Raw genomic sequence first — 16,077 nt, 5'->3', positions numbered from 1 at the left:
GAGGTTCTCCAGGTGTTGTTTTCTTTGAAATATACGGAGGAATGTGTTTGTGTCGGGCTCAGGAAGTGGAGGCATTGCTCAAGGCTGTGATGTGTTTGTGTCGGGCTCAGGAAGTGGAGGCATATGGGGGGATGTGATGTGCTCAAGGCTGTGATGTGTTTGTGTTCTTTCACTACCAGCTCAGATCGCACACCTACCAGGGGCAAGCCAGGTGCAGAGTGGCAAGGCGTGTGTGTGTGAGCAAGTGCGGGGTCTGGGGGTGGGTGGCTCCATGCAAGACGGGGGCTGGACCAGGTGTACTGAATGAGGCTTTCACTGAGGGCACCTGTGTCTGGACAAGGGGAACATGGTGGCACCTGGAAGCATGGAGATGCTGGGAACCGCAGAGCCCCAAAGAGGGTGTTTATAGCCTTGGCTTGGGGAGCCCCTAGATCTTGGCTTCTCGAAGGGCCACAGTTCTTCTCTCCTTCTTGTTGCCTGCAATGTAGTCGGCACGGGGACATGTTTCAGCCCTGGTTTGTCTTACAGCTTTTAGTACTGCCATTCGGTGGGTCCTGAGTTATTGTCCTGCATCCAGGAAGAATGAGGTATGCAGAGGGTGAGCAACTGGAGGGTGAGCAAGGCAGAGAGGAGCTTCATTGAGTGGCAGAACAGCTCTCAGAAGACCTGAAATGGGTATCTCCTTTCTGCAGCTGGTAGTCCCAGTGTCTGTGTGAATCTGGTTGGGCCTGAGGTTTTCATGGGCTCAGAAGGGAGGAAGTGTGTGCTCATTGGTCCATGGGCAGCCATGGGCAGGCCAGAAAAAGCACCATCCGTTCTCACTCTGGGCCACAGGCTTCACCCGGAACTAACAGCCAGGTCCCCAAGGTTTTGGGCTGGTCTTGGCTTGAAGGTGGGGCATCGCCAGGGACCCGACCCTTTCTACCTATCAGCCTGTCTGCCTTCTGCTGTCAGTCATGTCGTCCAAGGCGCCCAGGCTGTTTGTGCTGAGGGGTGCCTGCAGGCCTGCAACCAGCCGTCCTCAGCTCCTCCTCGGCCTCCCTCCCATCCTCGTAGTCAAGAGGATTAGTCCAGAGTGGCTCCCAAAGTCTAGAGGGGGCTGAGGTGGCAGGGGGCTGGTGTGTCAGCGCCATCCTGAGCGGCACTCACCTGGCCGGGATGGGATAGCGCCCAGGCTCAGCTTCAATTTTGCTCCAGAATCAGAGCGGGCACAGGGAGCAGGGAGAGGCCAGGCAGCGGAATCAGGCACTTAAAAGCCTGTGGGGAAGAGGGCTTCTAGGGCCCCTGAGAGCACAGGGATGCCCAGGTCCGCAGCTGCGGCTGGGCTCCCGCCCCACCAACTCAGAACCGGGAAGGGCTCCTGCCTGCTCCCAGCTTCACTTGGTTCCACAGAGCGCGTATCCCTGGCCACGCCTGCCCTGCTCCAGACTGGCTGCTGCCGCCATCACTAATACTTACGGCTTTACAAAGTTTTATTATTATTATTGCCATTTTGAAGATAAGAAAACTTAGGTTATAAGATTAAATGACATTCCTAAAGTGATAGGAATATCATTGCTAAGTGATAGACAAGGTTTTCTTTCTTTTCTTTCTTTCTTTTTTTTTTTTTGGAGATGGAGTCTCGCTGTGTCGCCCAGGCTGGAGTGCAGTGGTGCGATCTCAGCTCACTGCAACCTCCACCTTCCGGGTTCAAGCAATTCTCCTGCCTCACCCTCTCAAGTAGCTGGGACTATAGGCGCATGCTGCCACGCCCGGCTAATTGTTTGTATTTTAGCAGAGACCGGGTTTCACCGTGTTGCTCAGGCTGGTCTCAAACTCCTGAGCTCAGGCAATCTGCCTTCCTCGGCTTCCCAAAGTGCTAGGATTACTGGCCTAGACAAGGTTTTAACCAGCTGCTAAATGAGAGATAAGATTTTAACCAATGCCTCTGCCCTTTCTAGTAACTAGAGGAACGAATTAATGGTTTTAAAGAGATCTAGATCATTGAGATTTCAAAATAAATAAAGCTTTTATTAACCTGGGTCCAATCAAACAGTACTTCTGTCTCTTATGTTTGGTAGGAGACCAGCTGTTGATGTGACGGTTTTGGTGAACTTGGGGCTAATTTTCTTTCTTTCTTTTTTTTTTTTTGAGACGAAGTCTTGCTCCGTCACCCAGACGGAAGTGCAGAGGCGTGATCTCGGCTCACTGTAAACTCTGCCTTCCAGGTTCACGCCATTCTCCTGCCTCAGCCTCCTGAGTAGCTGGGACTAGAGGCACCCACCACCACGCCTGGCTAATTTTTTATATTTTTAGTAGAGATGGGGTTTCACTATGTTAGTCAGGATGGTCTTGATTTCCTGACCTCATGATCCACCCACCTCGGCCTCCCAAAATGCTGGGATTACAGGTGTGAGCCACGGTGCCTGGCCAACACAGGGCTGATTTTCATATGCAGAAAAGACGATTCATAAACTTCATTTTTATTTTAAAAACGATTTTCAATTTATTGAAAATATAAATTAAATAATCAAGTAAGTCAAATCATGTGAAATTGCTGATATTTGGCTTTTCTTTTTGAACTACGAAGAGTCCTTGTCATGTGGTAACTATTAGACGGTTCTTGCATTGCTATAAAGAAGTACCTGGAGCTGGATAATTTATAAAGAAGAGGAGTCTCCAAGCCATACAGGAAGTGTGGTGCCAGCATGTGCTTCTGGTGAGGGCCTTGAGGAACTTATAGTCATGGCAGAAAGCGACAGAGGTGCAGGTGTATCACGTGGCAAGAATGGGAATGAGAGTGAACTGAGCTGGGGAAGGTGGTGAGAGTGAACTGAGCTGGGGGAGGTGCCACACACTTTTAAACAATCAGGTCTTGTGAGAACTCACTCACTGTGGGGAGGACAGCACCACACTATTCATGAGGGATCTGCTCCCATGACACAAGCACTTCCCACTAGGCCCCACCTCAACCATTGGGGATTACATTTCAGCATGAGATTTAGAGGGCACAAACTTCCAGATTCTATCAGTAACCAATTCCTTGGCCTTTTTTTTTGAGACGAAGTCTGGCTCTGTTTCCCAGGCTGGACTGCAGTGGTGCAATCTTGGCTCACTGCAACCTCTGCCTCCTGGGTTCAAGCGATTCTCCTGCGTCAGCTTCCCAAGTAACTGGAATTACAGGCACCTACCACCACGCCTGGCTAATTTTTTGTATTTTTAGTAGAGATGGGGTTTTACCATGTTGGCCAGGGTGGTCTTGAACTCCTGACCTCAGGTGATCCACCCGCCTTGGCCTCCCAGTGCTGGGATTACAGCCTTGAGCCACCACTTCCAGCTCCTTGGACATTTATTTATTCATTTATTTATGAGAGGGAGTCTTGCTCTGTTGCCCAGGCTAGAGTGCAGTGGCACGATCTCAGCTCACTACAAGCCCTGCCTCCTGGGTTCATGCCATTCTCTTGCCTCATCCTCCCAAGTAGCTGGGACTACAGGTGCCCGCCACCTCGCCCGGCTAATTTTTTTTTGTATGTTTAGTAGAGACGGATTTTCACCTTGTTAGCCAGGATAGTCTCGATCTCCTGACCTCGTGATCCGCTCGCCTCGGCCTCCCAAAGTGCTGGGATTACAGGCTTGAGCCACCGCACCCGGCCTACAAACTCAAATGTCTTAAAAGATTTCATTTCATTTTAGGACTCTAGGTGCATAGAATTGGGTTAACCATACTCCTTGTTCCAAATGTACTCTCATCATTGGTTTATGCATGGCTCTCATTCACCTGTGGATTTGAAATAATATAATAAATGCCCATGAACTCACCGCTAGAACTACAAGTGCCTCCCCACCCCCTGGGTCCATCTACTTGCTCCTACTCCTTCCTCATGGGTCCCTCCCCTCCTCCCAGTTTCTTTTTAGATTTTTAAGTTGTCTGGATTAACAGACACCATGTTTTTGAACACTTACATAACCCTTATACATTATAGTTATGTGTTGCTTCACAACAGATACACGTTGTGAGAAATGCATCCTCAGGTGATTTCATCATGCAAACATCATAGAGTGTACTTACACAAATCTAGATGCTGTAACCTACTTCACACCTGGGATTTATGGGGTAGCCTATTGCTCCTAAGCTGTAAACCTGTACAGCATGTTACTGCACTGGATACTGTACACAGCTGTAACACAGTGGTAAGTATTTGTGTATCTAAACATAGAAAAGGCACAGTAAAGATACAGTATAAAAGATAACAGTACACCTGTCTAGGGCACTTGCCATGAATGGAGCTTACAGGACTGAAAGTGGCTCAGGAAGTCCGTTTGTGAGTAGCGTGTGAATGTGAAAGTGTAGGACACAACAGTCACTACTTTAGACTTAAAAAACACTGTATACTTAGGCTACACTGAATTTATTTTTATTTATTTTTTTTTGAGACGGAGTCTCGCTCTGTCGCCCGGGCTGGAGTGCAGTGGCGCCATCTCCGCTCACTGCAAGCTCCGCCTCCCAGGTTCACGCCATTCTCCTGTCTCAGCCTCCCGAGTAGCTGGGACTACAGGCGCCCGCCATCTCGCCCGGCTAGTTTTTTGCATTTTTTAGTAGAGACGGGGTTTCACCGTGTTAGCCAGGATGGTCTCGATCTCCTGACCTCGTGATCCGCCCGTCTCGGCCTCCCAAAGTGCTGGGATTACAGGCTTGAGCCACCGCGCCCGGCGGCTACACTGAATTTATAACAGCCTTCTTCTTTGATAAATTAATCTTAGCTTACTATCACATTTTTACTTTATAAACTTGATTGTTTAACATTTTTGATTCTTTTGTAATAACACAGCTTAAAACACAAACACATTGTACAGCTGTAAAAAATATTTTATATCCTTATTCTAAAAGCTTTTTTCTAAGATTTTGTATTTTAAAAAAATTTTGTTTTTAAAATTTTATTCTTATTTTTATTTATTTATCTCTACAAATTTGTGAACATACAAATTGCTATGTTTCCTAGGCTGATCTCCAACTCCTGGCTTCAAGCAGTGCTCCCACCTCAGCATCCCCCAAGCACTGGGATTATAGACGTGAGTCACCAAGCCCAGCCTGTTTCTTACTTGGTAAACTTTTTTTTTGTTAAAAACGAACACACAAACACACACATTAGCCTAGGCTACCCAGGATCAGGATCGTCAGTATCACTGACTTTAACTGCACACGTGTCCTCCTAGAAGGTCTTCATGGGCAGTAACGTGCATGGAATGGTGAACTCCTATGATAACAGTGCCTTCCCCCCAGTAGTTCCTGAAGGACCTGCCTCAGGCTGTTACTGTTTTGTTGTTGTTTTTTTTGAGACAATATCTCACTCTGTTGTCCAGGCTAGAGTTCAAGTGTGATCTTGGCTCACTGCAACCTCTGGCCCCCAGAATTAGCAATTCTGCCTCAGCCTCCCAAGTAGCTGGGATTACAGGTGCCTGCCACCGCACCTGGCTAATTTTTGTATTTTTAGCAGAGATGAGGTTTCACATGTTGGCCAGACTGGTCTCAAAGCCCTGACCTCAAGTGATCCACCTGCCTCGGCCTCCCAAAGTGCTGGGGATTACAGGCATGAGCCACCACAGCCAGCCGTTTTTTTTTTTTTAAATAAGTAGAAGGAGTCCACTTTAAAATAATAGAAAACACATAAACCAGTAACAGTTGTTTATTATCAGGTACTGTGTACTGTACGTAATTGTCTGTGTTATACATTTTATTTTATTTTATTTTATTTTATTTTATTTTATTTTAGAGATGGAATCTTGCTTTGTTGCCAGGCTGGAGTGCAGTGGTGTGATCTCAGCTCACTGCAACCTCTGCCTCCTGGGTTCAAGCAATTCTCCTGCCTCAGCCTCCCTAGTAGCTGGGACTGCAGGCACGCGCCACCATACCCAGCTAATTTTTGTATTAGGCGGGGTGTCACCAGGTTGGTTAGGATGGTCTCAATCTCTTGACCTCAAGGGATCTACTACCTGCCTCGGCCTCCCAAGGTGCTGGGATTACAGGTATGAGCCACCGTGCCCGGCCTTGTCTGTGCTATACTTTTATATGACCAGCAGCCTACTAGGTTTGTGTACACCAGCATCACCAGAAATACGTGAGTACTGTGCTGTGCTACAATGTCATTAGACCATAGGAATTTTTTTACCTTCGTTGCAATCTTATCGGACAGCCATCATATATGTGGTCCATTGTTGGGCGAGACATTATGTGGTGTATGACTGTACAAAATTTACAAATATGGTAAGCTTGAAGTTTTCTTATATATTCTAATATATATAAATTTAGCAAGATTTCAAATATGTACAGGTTGCTTTTTAACATAAAATATGACTGCTGTGCTTTTAATTTCCTAAATTGTTAATTATATGTCTTTATGGGGCTAAAAGATATACAGCATCTTAAGGAACATAGTTACTATATTATATAGGATACAGGCTAAGCTGTATAACAATGGGACCCAGAGCTACAGGGGCTCAAACAAGCTAGAAGTTAAATTTCTCTCTCTGGGCAGTGGTTTTGCTTTGGAAGTCCATCCAGGGACCCATTATTTTCCTCATCTTCTTCCTTGGTTCTTTCTCCCATCTTCCCTCCTCTATCCTAGGTAGTGGTTCTCTCTTGCTAGAGTCTGGCTCCCCTGCTACTCCACCACCATCAGCTTCATCCACATTCTAGCCTTCAGAATGGGGGAAGAGAGCAGGTTGGAAGACAACCAGTTTCCTCTTTAAAACTGAAATCTATCTGGGCGTGGTGGCTCCTGCCTGTGGTCCCAGCTACTTAAGAGGCTGGGGTGGGAGGATCACTTGAGACCAGAAGTTTGAGGTTGCTGTGAGCTTTGATTGCCACTGTACTAGAGTAAAACCTCATCTCTTAAAAAATTAATAAATTAAAAAAATACATTTGTGATCCAGAAATTTCACATGGTGACTTCTGCTCCCATTCCATTGTCCAGAACTTAGTCACATAGCTCCCTTGGTCACTTAGGTGTAGGGTAGGCTGAGAAATGCATTCCCTAGCTGGACAGTCATGGATTCAGCAGAAACCAGGAGTTCTGTTCCTGTAAAGGAGAAAGAAAGGCTAGATTTTGGGAGATAATTAGCATCTCTGCCACAGCTATCTCAGTTAACTGACTTTCCAAGGAAGATTTAATTAAGACTTTGCTGAATGGTAGTTACTTAGTTCTTTTTTTTTCTTTTTTCTTTTTTCTTTTTCTTTTTAGATGGAGTCTCTCTCTGTCGCCAGGGTGGAGAGCAGTGGCGCAATCTTGGCTCACTGCAACCTCTGACTTCCTGGTTCAAGCCAGTCTCCTGCCTCAGCCTCCCGAGTAGCTGGAATTACAGGCACACACCACCACAACCAGCTAATTTTTGTATTTTTAGTAGAGACGGAGTTTCACCATGTTGGTCAGGATGGTCTTGATCTCCTGACCTCATGATCTGCCCGCTTTGGCCTCCCAAAGTGCTGGGATTACAGGCGTGAGCCACTGTGCCCAGCCGTGGTTACTTAATTCTTAATTTTCTAGGGTAGAATAATGCCTTCCCAATGAGGAGGATTGCCACAGTCCAGTTAGATAATTTCACTTATGATCAGAGACATCAGTGGGTCTTGCAACCAGGGGCTAGAGACGTCCAGAGCCATTCATGTTGACCACTCTGGCTGTTACCCTGAGCTCCATTTTATAAATTAGGATTCAAAACTTAAAAAGGGATTGATCTCATAGCTCACTGTCTTCTAACCAAGTCAACAGTTCCCCTTCGGGTTGATTGCTTGATGGGATTTTGCATTTTGGGGGGCTTTTATGAATCTGTGCATGTATGTTTCACCTAACGTCACAGCCCCATTTGAATTTTACAGGGTCCTAAGATATTAAATATAAAAATATATTATGTGGCCGGGCGTGGTGGCTCAAGCCTGTAATCCCAGCACTTTGGGAGGCCGAGACGGGCGAATCACGAGGTCAGGAGATCGAGACCATCCTGGCTAACACGGTGAAACCCCGTCTCTACTAAAAAATACAAAAAAGCTAGCCGGGCGAGGTGGCGGGCGCCTGTAGTCCCAGCTACTCGGGAGGCTGAGACAGGAGAATGGCGTAAACCCGGGAGGCGGAGCTTGCAGTGAGCTGAGATCCGGCCACTGCCCTTCAGCCTGGGCGACAGAGCGAGACTCCGTCTCAAAAAAAAAACAAAAAAAAACAAAAAAAAAATATTATGTAAGAACGACATTTGAATTTGATGGGATCTTATATTTTTTCACATTTTTAAGACTATACAATTCTTAAAGATATTTAAAATATCTTTTTAAATTTTGGATGTTTCAAATGGCTTTGATCTGTGGTCATTCTGTAGATTCCTAACAACAGATAAATGGATCTTGAAATTCAGTTTTAAAAAATGTAGCATTCACATATTCATATTTTCGCTTATTCATTCATGAACATATTTATTGAACATCTATGTTTCACTTATTTTGCTTGATGCAGTAATACCAAGAAGCGATGGCAGATTCAGCTGTTTTCAGTATTTTCTGCACTTGCATTAGCAATCACATTTAGTAAGAATTGTTGAGCCAAAGAACTTAATACAATTCTTTTTTTCCACAGGAAATTTGCTTATGTTCCTTGTACTCGATCAAGGCATTCATTGAAGGTTTATTGATTGCCTGTTATATGCCAGATTGTGTGCTAGGTAGGGCTGGAGGCATGAGTCACGTGGAGAGGAAAGATTCATTCAGAGATGACATTCCCTGTTTGTCAGGAACTCACAGTGTGGGGGAGCAGAGAACTAAGTAAATGAACAATTAAAGGTCACCATGTTAAGTACTGTAGAAGGCATGGATAGGGATTCTCGGGGGACCTACCTAGATTGGGTGAGGTCAGGAAGGACTTTCCAAGGCAGGTGATGTCTGAGGTTTAAGGTGAAAATAGGAATCAGGTGAAAGGAGGAAAGGCCTTCCCAGGTAGAACAGCATGTACAGATGTACAGAAAGCATTTGCACCTGGCCACTGCACACAGCTCAGTACATTTGGAGTCTGCATTCACCTGAGTTGGGGAATGGCCCTAGATAAGACCGGAGGGGAAAGCAGGGGGTGGAATGTTGTGTGGGAAATTACCTTGATGCGGTGGTAGCGTCCAAGAACACGGCCAAGCAGGCTATTCCAGCAGTCACAGAATAGAGAGGCTCATAGGCTGAGTTAAGATGCTTGAATCACGTTGTTTATTACATCAATTCAAAACATGCAGCAAGAAACAGGGAGAGATCTGGGATCGGTTAACACTTAGGATCGGGTGCCTATGGAATGGAAGGAGCACAGTCTGAATCCTGGGCCATGTGATGTTCATACATGGAGTCCTGTCTCCGTCTGCTGCATCAGCCTTCCCTGCCAGTGGTGTCAGTACAAGGACTAGAGCTGAAGTTACACAAGGGCCCAGAAGGTGGAAGGTGCCTGTAGTCAGCACACAGTTGCTTTGTTAGAGAGACTTGGATATATTTATCTGCAATAGCTGTGGCTTACCAGAGACCTGCTGAGATGCTGTGTGTGTTTTTTAATCTGTGTTTCTAGACAGTATATAAATGGGGTCTGGCCGGGCACGGTGGCTCAAGCCTGTAATCCCAGCACTTTGGGAGGCCGAGACGGGTGGATCACGAGGTCAGGAGATCGAGACCATCCTGGCTAACACGGTGAAACCCCGTCTCTACTAAAAAATACAAAAAACTAGCCGGGCGTGGTGGTGGGCACCTGTAGTCCCAGCTGCTCGGGAGGCTGAGGCAGGAGAATGGCGTGAACCCGGGAGGCGGAGCTTGCAGTGAGCTGAGATCTGGCCACTGCACTCCAGCCTGGATGACAGAGCCAGACTCCGTCTCAAAAAATAAAATAAAATAAAATAAAAAAATAAAAAAATAAAAAAAAAGGGGGTCAAAATGGGTGGCCAAATTAAGGATGACATAACTGTCAAGTGGCATAGTTTGTGTCTTACTGATATTTAAGATTTGATAAGATTGGCCCTGGTCAGCCTGGGCAGCACAGCAAGATGCTGTCTCCATAAGAAATAAAAAAAAAAAAAAGTAGCCAGGCATGATAACGTATGCCTTTGATCCCATCTACTTGGGAGGCTGAGGTGGGAGGATTGCTTGAGCCCAGGAGGTTGAGACTGCAGTGAGCCCTGATTGCACTATTGAACTCTAGGCTGGGTGACACAGCTGTGAGACCCTGTCTCTCTCTCTAAAAAAAAAAAAAGATTGATTCTCCCTTGACTTTCTGCCTAGGACTAATACTCTTTGGTTTTGTCCTTTTTATCTATGTTCAACACATGTATGTTCCACTTATTTTGTCTGTCTTGAGCGTGTCTTACAAGCTTTTGACTCACTATGAGTTTCATCCATGCTATTTGTTTTTCTTGTTTTCTATGTAGCAGAATTGAATATACTCACAAATTGGATGGCAAATGGACATAATACACAAATCAAACAAGGCTTATATGTGTTAACCAGGAGTTTGGACTTGATCCCAAGGACAGTAGGCTAAAACCTAAAGTTTTTTTTTTTTTTTTTTTTTTAAAGCAGAATGATCAGATTTGTGCTTTAGGAAGGTCACAATTCAGGCAGATTGCAGAAGGGATGGGAGGGGAGCAAACCTGGAACAGATTGTAGGCCAATGTGGGAAAAGATAATGGGCTTGGTGAGTGTTGGGAGTAGGAACACTGAGATAGAGACAGATGGCCATATTGGTTAGGAGGTGATGGCCTGTGGTTGGGTGGTGGGTCACTTGTGGAGATGGGGAATGTAGCAGGAAGGACTTAGAGGGCTGTTGTCAGGAATACAGTTTCACACATTGTGTTAATCAGATTGCTGGAGTAACAGATAAGCTTAGAATCCCAGCGGCTTCTAACCGTGAATCCTAGTTTCTTGGGTATGTTACTCGTATGCTCAGCAGGTTCGCTGCTGCTCTTTCCAGCTGTGACTCTGTTTTGAGCTCTCTGCTCTCTACATCTCTGTTGTGCAGGGTCTTGGGCCAAAGGAGCATGCCCATTTAGGGACATGTCATTCTCATGCAGAAGGGGAAGACTAATTGCTGGCAGAAACTTGTTGCAGTGCATTGAAGATAGCTGCAAATTCTTTCCTCCTATTGAGAGGTGGAGTCACTTCCCCCTCCCTTGAATCTGAACTGACCTTAGTTATTTGTGTGTCCACTGGGATATGATGGAAGTGACATTCTGAGAATTCTCAGGCTAGATCATAAGAAACCTTGGAGCCTCCTTCTGGGCTCTTGGAACATGCCATCTGGGAGTCCAGCTCCTATACTGTGAGGAAGCTCAAGCTGCCCTGTGGCGAGATCCACATGAAGGAGAAGGACGTGGCTCTTTGTGGACAGCCCTGGTCGAGCTTCCAGCTGACAGGCAGCTCCAGCTCAGAGACAGAGGCATCTTGAAAGTAGGTCATCCAGCCCTTGTTGAGTCACTCTACCTGATGCCACATGGAGCAGAGTTAAGCTGTTCCTGCCCAGTCCTGTCCAAATTGAGATTCGTGAGCAAAATAAATGATTAGTTTTAAGCCACTGAATTTTGCAGTGGTTTGTTACACATCAGTGGATAACTAAACCACTTGGGATACCTCTTAAAACTCCTCTTCTTCCTCAGCTTACATCAGTGGAATGGAGGGATGAGGTGGGAAGTAACTGTGGATGTAAATGCAGCACACCTTCGTGGGCCTCGGCAGTGTATCGGACATCTACAGAACACAATAATAACACTCTTCTGTGTGGCAACAAGGGTATTTATTCTCACAATATTTGTATTGTTTTCTCACTTATTCAGAATATTTAAACAGTGAGACCCGCCTTTTCCCTGAGCATCTGGCCAGTCATGGTTTCGCAGTTCCTCTTTTCAGCTCCACCTGGGTCAGTTGACCATTTCAGCTCCTGCTTGCTGTGACTTTGTGATAACTCTTACACTGTTACTTGATTTTCCAATACCCTTCTCTTCAAAGTGCCATAGGGCATGTTGTCTTTTTTTTTTTTTTTTTTTTGAGACAGGGTCTTATTCCGTCATCCAGGCTGGAGTGCAGTGGCATGATCAAGGCTCACTGCAGCCTTTACTTCCTGGGCTCAATCCATCCTCCCACCTAAACCTCCCAAGTAGCGGGGAATACAGGTGCGTGCCACCACACCCAGCTAGTCTTTTGTCTTTAGTAGAGATGGGGTTTTGCCTTGTTGCCCAGGCTGGTCTTGAACTCCTGAGCTTAAGTGATCCTTCCTGCCTTGGCCTCCCAAAGTGCTGGGATGACAGGCATTATCCACTGCACCTGGCCTGTCTTTTTGCATAATATCAAGTGAAAGTCAATTTTGTAGCTCTCCTTTATCCTCTCTGTTTCCAAACACAAAAGACAGCAAGGATAGCCAGAAGTTAAAAATAACCTCTTCTCTTTAGTCTTGTATTTTCTTTTTTTTTTTTTTTTTTTTTTTGAGATGAAGTCTTGCTCTGTCACCCAGGCTGGAGTGCAGTGGTGCGGGGTCTCGGCTCACCACGACCTCCGCCTCCGGGGTTCAAGTGATTCTCCTGCCTCAGCCTCCTGAGTAGCTGGGACTACAGATGTGTACCACCATGCCCGGCTGATTTTTGTATTTTTAGTAGAGACAGGGTTTCACCATGCCAGCCAGGCTGGTTTCAGACTCCTGACCTTGTGATCCACCCATCTCGGCCTCCCAAAGTGCTGGGATTATGGGTGTGAGCCACTGCGCCCAGCCCTGTATTTTCAAATTCTCTTCCTCTGCGTGTCCAGCCCTCCTCCATCCAATTTGTTACTAGAACTTTTTAACAATTTCACATTGAATTAAGATGATTTGTAAGAGGAGAAACAAGAGTCAGAAAAATTAGCAGCATCCGTGATCTGACTCTGCGTACCAGTGGGTTGAGATTTCTGTTCCTGACACTGGCTGCAGAGCCGCTGCCTGCCAACGCCCCCTGTTGGGCAGGGCCACCTGTGCTAGTTTAACCTGGGGTCTGTCACTCCCAGGCTGCTTCTTGGATGTGAGTTTTTTTTGTTTGTTTGTTTGTTTGTTTTTTGAGACGGAGTCTTGCTCTATTGCCCAGGCCAGAGTGCTGGAGTGCAGTGGCGCGATCTCGGTTTTGCAAGTTCCACCTCCCGGGTTCACGCCATTCTCCAGCCTCAGCCTCCCGAGTAGCGCGCCCAGCTAATTTTTTGTGTTTTTCAGTAGAGATGGGGTTTCACTGTGTTAGCCAGGATGGTCTCAATCTCCTGACCTTGTGATCCGCCTGCCTCGGCCTCCCAGAGTGCTGGGATTACAGGCGTGAGCCACCGGGCGCAGCCTGGACGTGAGTTTTAAATGGAGCAGAGAAGATATGCCTTGCGGGCTGCCATACATTGTAACATCAAGTCAAGAGCTTTAGTTACTTAACAGATTTCTGCTGGCTGCTATTATAAGAGGAAATTCCTTTGTTTATGGACAGCCAGGGCTTCCTTAGCTTTGATCTTTGGGAGTAAGCCTTTTGCTTGACTTCCCTTTTCTTTTCCATGCCTTTGTTTCCATCTCGAAGTGCAAATTTGAAGTGGCCTGTTTGCCTTTATCCACTGAAAGGCAAACACCCTGGGCGACGTATCAGTGACAGTGCGGCTCTGCTTTGATGGGAGCACCCAGCGCTGCTTGAAGGCATTTGTATGGTCCGTGGCTCATGGACCACGCTCCTAGAAAAAGGAAATGCACTTAGTTGAGGAAACAGTTGGCAGAGTGGAGAAACTTGATCCGGGATGTGTGGATGTATTGTTCTTTGGCCTCTTCCGGTCCTTCCTCTTCTTTTGTTTATCTCCTGCCTCATTCCTCCTTAGAGGCGTGTGGGAATTTCATTATTGGCTCCTTTTACATTGCCAGTGCCTGCTACCGCAGGGGACTAAATCAATGCTTTTACAGCTAAATTCCGGGTTGAGTCTCCATTGGCTGAGCGGTTCTCCTCCTCCTCTGATTGCTCTGAGGACAATGATGCCTTTAGTTTCCTGCAGGAGGTTGCCCTGTTCTTTTCCATGTTTTCCATGCACCCTCATCCCAAAAGTCTGCCCTGCTACAGTGTTAGTTTATCTTCTCATCTTCCTGAACTGACATCCTTTCCCCCATTCCCAAAGCTGAAATCAACGGACTCTGTCCTGAATCAAAGATGTCATTTCTGAAATGTAGAATTCTGCTGAAATGCTGGGTGGGCCTGACCCGCCAGGTGAATTCTGCTTCCCTTGGCTGTGTGTCCGGGAGGAGAAGGTGGGAGAAGTAGGTAGTAAAGTGGAGGGAAAGCTACAAGTAGAGCTAAATGAAAATTCTGGAGTTTCTCTTTGTCCAAATATTCTACACAGTTTAGTGAGTTGGCCATAAAGGTCTGTGTTTATTATTTTTCCCTCCAAGGCCATGTTTCTCAGGTATTTTTTTTTTTCATGATTGTTTTTCCAAGGAGAATAATTAGATTCAAGTTCACTTTAAGAAGGGAAATGAGCTACTAAGGATTAAGATTTCATTGTGGGGGGCCAGACACGGTGGCTCACACCTGTAATCCCAGCACTTTGGGAGATTGAGGCAGGAGGATCGCTTGAGCTCAGGAGTTTGAGACCAGCCTGGGCAACATAGCGAAATCCCGGCTCTACAAAAAATACAAAAATTAGCTGATCATGGTGGTGCATGCCTCTTGTCCCAGCTACTCGGGAGGCTGAGGTGGGAGGATTGCTGGAGCCCAGGAAGTCGAGGCTGCAATGAGCCATGATTGCACCACTCCAGCTGGGGTGATAAAGTGAGACTGTCTCAAAAAAAAAAAAAAAAAAAAAAGGTTGTGGTGTAGGGTTGAGCCTTGGAGGGCCACAAACTGTTGTAATGTCTTAAGATTTTTTCTACCTCCCCACTCCCTGCCAAGATCGGTTTTTGCCCACTAGGGATGATGTGGTTTCTCATGAGGTTACTTGCTCTAAAGGACTCTGTATTTTGGAACCATAAGAGCGCCCCTTGTGGCCCAGGCACTTAGTGCTCCCAGTAACCTTCCAAGGTAGGTGCTCTTGTCTCTACCTTACAGACAGGACATTGAAGCATGGGGAATTTGAGTAGCTTGCTCAGGTCACACGCCCTTAACCGGAGGAGCCAGGATTGAAGTTTGGGAAGTTGGACTCTAGAGTCCATTTACTGACTAAGCTGTGCCGAAGAGTGTAGAGACAGACAAACTGCCTGGACCCTTTTCTTTTTGTTTTAAAAAATTGAGATGTAATTCACATATCATGAAATTCACCCTTGAAAAGCAATTCTGTAGTTTTTAGTATGTTCACAAAGTTGTGCAATCATCGGCGTTATCTAATTCTAGAACATTTTCAGCACACCAGAAAGAAACCACACACCTGTCAGCATTCACTGTCTGCTCCCCAACACCTCAGCTCCTGGCAACTGCGAATCTACTTTCTGACTCTAGATTTGCCTATTTTAGATACTTCACGTAAATAGCCTCATAAAATATGTGACCTTTGGTTGTTGGCTTTTTTCACTTAATGTATTCAAGATTCATCCGTGTTGTAACATATATCAGTAGTTCATTCCTTTTTTATGGTTGAATAATGGTCCGTTGTATGGATATACACATTTTATATATCCATTCATCTATTGATTGGCATTTGGATTGTTCCTACCTTTTGGCTATTGTGAATAATACTGCTGTGAACATTTGCATACAAGCTTTTTGTGTGGGCATATTTTTTTTCCTGAATGATGAAAAATGGCCATGAAAGTATTTTTTAGTTGTATATATTTATGGGGTACAACATATGATGTGGTTTTTTCTTTGAGACAAAAAAACCTCACAAAACCTGTAGTCACCATGACGTACAGTAGATCTTCAAAACTTATTCACTAAAGGATTTTAAGCAGAGGACTAGTGCAACATTTTTTTTTTTGAGATGGAGTCTAGCTCTGTCGCCCAGGCTGGAGTGCAGTAGTGCGATCTCGGTTCACTGCAAGCTCTGCCTCCCGGATTCATGCCATTCTCCTGCCTCAGCCTTCTGAGTAGTTGGGACTACAGGCGCCTGTCACCACACCTGGCTAATTTTTTGTA

The 16,077-nt window shown here is 45.8% G+C and overlaps 1 protein-coding gene across 6 annotated transcripts in view; it reads left to right on the top strand.

Annotated features, from left to right (window-relative positions):
* HLCS (holocarboxylase synthetase) overlaps positions 1–16,077 on the top strand; it is a 261,748-nt gene that overhangs the window by 35,502 nt on the left and 210,169 nt on the right. Inside the window, exon 1 of one of the 6 annotated variants that reach the window (XM_017894633.1) lies at positions 5,053–5,082. The exons of the other annotated variants lie outside the window; for them this stretch is intronic. The gene's annotated coding sequence lies outside the window, so the exon portion shown is untranslated. Of the gene's footprint in view, positions 1–5,052; positions 5,083–16,077 lie in introns of those variants that run through there. 6 annotated transcript variants of the gene reach the window in all.

The sequence above is a fragment of the Rhinopithecus bieti genome, unplaced genomic scaffold (assembly GCF_001698545.2).
Source record: "Rhinopithecus bieti isolate Rb0 unplaced genomic scaffold, ASM169854v2 scaffold_25394, whole genome shotgun sequence".
Taxonomy (NCBI): Eukaryota; Metazoa; Chordata; class Mammalia; order Primates; family Cercopithecidae; genus Rhinopithecus; species Rhinopithecus bieti.
Note: the sequence above shows the minus strand (reverse complement) of the source record. Positions and strands in the feature narration are given on the sequence as shown.